Below are 6,000 nucleotides of genomic sequence, written 5' to 3' on the forward strand. Positions count from 1 at the left end.
AGATGAACCTCTGCTTTCTAACCTTGGCTTACATTCTTCCAGTCCATCAGCAAACCCTTGGCTCTGCCTTCAAAATACATCCTGAATCCTACCAGGTCTCTGTATATCTGCCACTAGTCCAGGCTGCCATCATCTCTTGCTTCAACTACTATAACAGTTTCCTAATGGTTTTACTTTCTGTTTCCATTCTTGCTCCTCTACTGTCTCACACTCAGCTGTCAGAGTGAACATTTTAAAAATACAAGTCAGATCAAGACATTTCCCTATTAAAACCTTCAAACACCTTCCTATCACATTTTGAAATATGTAGAAACACTATGTCTTGGCTTGTAGACTGTACATAATCTACTCGCTGATTCCCTCTCTGATTTCATCTTTGACTTCTAGTCCTTTCTCCTTCTCAACTCCAGTCTCACTGGGCTTCTTTTAATTCTTTAAATATTCCAATTAGTTCCTACCTAAGAGACTTGATGATTCTTGTTCCTTTGACATGAAACGGTCTTACCAAATCATGTATTTGTTATTAACTGTTTTGAATCAATTCTTTCTTTCTTTCCACATAATTTATTGAATTTCTTCCACTAAATTGGACACTTCAGGATGGTATGAATGTGTCTATCTTGTTACTTTACAAGTCTAGAAAAATGCCTGGAGCATATTAAATGCTGAATAAATATCTGTTAAATGAATGCATGTATGAACAAATCTATTTCTCAAATCTGAAATAAGAAGAGACAATCAGAAGCATCAAGGAATAAGTGTAAAGATAATTTCTAAAACACCAGTTCTCTCTGTATTGACAGTTTCTATAACTGTAACAAATAATATTTGTTGAATATTTGATATTTCCAGGCATTAAGCTAAGTATTTTATGGACAATCTTGATTATTTCTCTTAGCAAGGAGGTGCTCTGAAAGAGGTGCTCTTAGTTTTCCTATGTTGCAAATTGAGCACTCTAAGGTACATAAAAGTTAAGTCACTCATTTTCCTATGGTCACACAGCCTTTTCTTTTTAAAGGTATCTTGGCTGCACAATGGTTAAGTGTTTGGCTGCTAACCGAAAGGGCGGCAGTTTGAACCCACCAGCCCTCTTCAGGAAAAAGATCTGCTTCTGTAAAGATTCCAGCTTTGGAAACCCTACGGGCAGTTCTACTATGTCCTGCAGGGCCGCTATGAGTCAGAATCCACCAATAGCAAGGTTTTTTGCTTTTGTTTTTTTACACAGCTTTTAAATGATGAAGTTTGTACTTGAACACCTTCATAGTCCATGCTTGCAATAACTGTATTATGCAAAAGTAACCATGGCAATTTTTTTAAGTTAGACTATATGAACTTATGTCAATATTATTTAAAGAATGCCGATAATGCAAAAACCCTGTAGAAGAATCTGCCAAAGAATGCGTGTATGACTGCAAATAGCATGATGCAGAGTAGTGAGCATGGGTATATTACTAAATTATGGGTCAGAATAGCTGGGTTCTAGTTTTATGTAGGCTGCTCTCTAGCTTTATAAACTGGACCTCAGTCACCTTTTCCAGAAAAGAGAAAATGATCAAAGGCTTAAAACTGAACAAATCTTTAGCAAATTTTAGTTCACAGAAATGTTCTTTAGTCTCTCACTTTTTTTTTTCTTTAGATATTTGCATCTTTTTTTGGTAAGGGAGACTATTGTTTTTCATCCAGCCCACTTACCTCGTTAATATTTCCTACACTAGTCCTTGAGGTCCTTTGATTTTGTGACCACTGAACTAGATTGCACAGTGCTGCATTTCTTTTCAAGGCAAAGCATACTGTTATGAATAATTTCATAAGGGGCAACCAATGCAATTAATACAAAAAAAACTTTACTAGTTGCATCATGATTTTCCAAACATCAATCCAAGCACACACCAGTGCTGTTCATATTTTGCATAACTATAAAAGGAAAAAGCAGACGTACAGTAAAAAACAGTAAGTCTCCTTAAATGTTTATTTTGAAATATCACTTTAGCATTGGCTTTACTGATACATGGAAGATATATAATTCATTTCGTTGCTGTCATTTTTAAAACCTACCCCATTCTAGAGAATCATGACAAGAAACCAACATTTCATAAAAACAGCCAAGAGAAGATATGTCTGTAGTAACAAAACACCCAGATGTAAAGTGGAAAATTCTGTCATTTGTGCTTTTCTTTACAGAATACCAAACATCTGGAGGCTTAGAATTCCAATTACCTAAATATTTCATTTCAAATCTGAATGTTTATTTTCTTATAGATGTAATCTAACTCAGCACATTGTCAGTACGTAAAGGGCTGGGAATAAGAGAGGAATTGAATTCTAAGCAAAAAGCTTTTCTCAAAAAATATTAATGCATTATTTTTAAAAAATAAAAGTAATAATTTTGGTCTTATCAAAGCCATTTCTTAAGGATGTCTGCAGTTCACATAATACAATCCTGTCATGTAACTTTAGGTTTTTTTGTAGTGAGAAACATAATACAAAGAGAACAGAAGAGCTGCAGTTGTATAATTAATGTTTCCTTCCCGTTAAACCTGCATGAATTCACCATAAATCCAGTAACGATGGTGTATGCAGAATATGTATATTAAAAATACTGGAAAAAATAAATCAAATATGTATTTCTTAGAATCTTCAGGATTTGGGCGGGGTTTTCTTTTTTCTTTCCTCTATTTTCTATAATAAATTTTATTTTTTTTTTAATGAAAACAGGTTAATTTAGCCATTCAGTTGAATGCAAACATTTATAAATTTATTGTTCAGGTGATCAAACGAACAAACTTCAGTGTGATTATTTTTGTGTGGGTTTTCTAGCTGTGGTCTTGTAACTCCCACCCAGGTGATTGGGTGAGACCGTGTGATAGGGTAATTGTGGCCCACCAAGGGGATTGGTCAGTTTTGCCTTAAAAGAGAGCCAATTCTAGAGCAGAGAGGAGGAGCCTACCACCAACAAGGAAGAATAGCCAAGAACGGAGAGTGCATACTTTGGACCCGGGACGCTTGCACTAAGAAGCTCCTGGAAGCAGGAGACCAAGGCAGAGAGAAAGCAAGCTGTAACCCTGAAGATAATGAGAAGCAGTGGCAAGAAAGACCCGGCAGCAGAGGCCTGGCAGCAGAAGACTGCACTGTGGGCCTCCCAGTGCATAGAGAGAGAAAGTTGAGTGGCTTTGGGGAGAGGTGTAGGGCCAGGGAGAGGCGTGCCTGCGAGCACAGTTGGGAAGAGGTTTTCCTGATGGAAAAACTGTATCCTGAGTGTTCCTGAGCCTGAACTGTAACTGTTACTTCCCTAATAAACCCCATAATCATGAGTATGGTCTGTGAGTTCTGTGTGGCCATTGCAATGAATTATCGAACCCAGCAGAGAAATAGAGAGTGCTGTAAGAGGGACAGTTAGTGTCAGAATTAGTAAAGATGGCAGAGAGAGGAGGCTTGCCTGGCCTCCACCTCATGGGAGTCAGCCTTGTGTTATTGATCTTGGTTTTCCTTCCTCCTTTTGGGATTGGTGGAGGTCAGACACTGCCCCCATGCTGTTTTTACACAAACTCCTCCTCTCTTCAAAATCACCTTACAGCCTGGATACATGATCAACATGGTTTCTAATTGTTTAGAGGGCAGTGACTGGTATTTCACTGGGTGGTCAGTGCAGTACAGTGATTTCTCACTAATGAATGGAAGCAAACATCTTCAGAAGTATCGAATTCTTAAAATGCTGCATAGACAAATAACCCAGGAATTCTACATTTGAAGACAATCTTAAAACTCAGGTATTGCTACAAAACCAGTCTTGATTTTTAGCTGTCTCCTAAAAATTCATTGTCATCCTAAGTGTATTGGGAAATATTAGAAACACCTGAAAATGATCTATCAAAAATACTTAATAAAATCAATTAACGACATTTGTTGACACGATTTCTTTTCTCCTTTTATCCAGTCCTTCTTAAGCCAAAAGCTATTAGCAGCCCACTGTAGCAGGTACTTTCTTGGTAAATTATGCCACACCCAGAGAGGAGTTGCATATTTTCACACTAAAGGAAGAGATGCCATTTAATAATCTGCTTAATAAGCTGCAGCTTGATAGTCTTATAGAAGTAATAACAATATTTCTGAGAAAGCATCAGTATTATCAGAATGGACTACCTTTAAATGAATCAGAAGTCAGCTACCATAATCAGCAAATTCACCGTATGCATCAATTAAGAACTATATAACAGAGAACGCTATGGAAAATGTGATTAGATTTGGCTTGTTAGATGTGGGGTGTGTGTGTGTGCAGTGTGTATTGCAGGAGAAGAAGGGAAGGGTTGAGAAAGCATTTACTGCCTTAATATTGATAAAATATTTGTAGTAGGACTCTCTAGAACAGGCGAGAATGTTAGGATTTTACTAACATATATACAATGCCACTTGGTGGTTATGCATCAACGGGTGGACTCATGTCATTCATGGTATTAATAATATGGTAATCAATCATGTGGGTTAATGACAGATTTAAGTCAAAAGCCAAAGCATGGGTCTTCTTCTTGAGACTTCTTCTTGTAGAACCCTCTGCACTACTGAGCTGAAGTTTCCCAAAAGCCATTTAAGAACTTTTAAAACTTGTCAATTATAATAAGTTTCAATAGGAAAGAATAAATGGGTAAAAATATAAACCAGTGAATGCAAGCAATGATTTACACATTGCCTTTAAGATAGTGTCTTTTTGCAGTTTTTCTTTGCAAGGTATATTTTAAAATTAACGTAGTATTACAAATGACAGCTCAGATCCTCATAATTAGAGCTCTGATGTTTCAGAAAGAATGTGTTTTGTCAAATAGGTGAAACTCTTCTGTTATACTATCAGCAAACAAAGAGAAATTGAAATTTTAAAATACCATGTACAGTAGCATCAAAAATATACTCTGGTATATTTGACAAAATATGGATAAGATTTATCCTCATCCTCCGAAAACTGCAAAATTGCTGAGATAAATTAAGGAAGATGTAAATAAATGAAGAAATATGCTGACTACCAGGATCAAAAGTGTCAATGTTTTTAAGATATGTATTTTCCTAAAATTTATCTGTAGATTCAGTACAGTCCCCAATCAAAATCCCAAAATATTTGCAGGTGTTTCTGTAGATATTGACAGACTGATGCTAAAATTTACATGTATAATGCAAGGGACCTAGAACAGTCAACTTTATAAAATAACAATTTAAAGGATATACACTGCCTGATTTCAACAACTTTTGCAAAGCTAGAGTAATTAAGACAATGTTGTATTAGCATAAAAATAGACAAATAGATCAATGGAACAGAATAGAAAGGCCAGAAATGGATCCATATGTATATAAGGTCAATCGATTGTTGACAAAGGGGCCAAGGTTATTCAATGGGAGAAAAAATAGTCTTTTTAAACAAATGGTGGTAGTACAATTGAATAACCATAATTTTAAAAAAAGGAAAGAAGGAAAAAAATAAATAACTTTGTTATCACAATCGTGCAAAATTTAATTTAAAATTTTATCTTAGACCTAAAAATATACACTAAAATTATAAGACTTCTAGAAGGGATAGGAGAGACAGCATCTTTATCCTTGGGTTTGACAATAATTTCTTAAATACAACAAAAATGGCATAATCTATTTTAAAAAAGTGGAAGACAGTAAATTAAACTTTATCAAAATTAAAGACTTTGCTCTTCAAAAGGCACTGTTATGAAAATGACAAGGCAACCCACAGACTGAAGAAAATATTTGCAAACTGATATCCAACAAAGAGCCTGTAGCCAAATATATAAAGAACTTTCAAGTCTCCATAATAAGAAAACAAACAACTAGAAAACTCCAAAAGATTTGAACAGACACTTCACTGAAGATCTACAGATGGCAAATAAGCACATGAAAAGATGCTGAATATCATTAGCCATTAAGAAAATGCAAATTAAAATCTTAATACAATACCACTGCAAACCCACAAAGGAGCTCTGGTGGCAGAAAGGTTAAGAGCTCAGCTGC

This window comes from Loxodonta africana, chromosome 8 (assembly GCF_030014295.1).
Source record: "Loxodonta africana isolate mLoxAfr1 chromosome 8, mLoxAfr1.hap2, whole genome shotgun sequence".
Classification (NCBI taxonomy): Eukaryota; Metazoa; Chordata; class Mammalia; order Proboscidea; family Elephantidae; genus Loxodonta; species Loxodonta africana.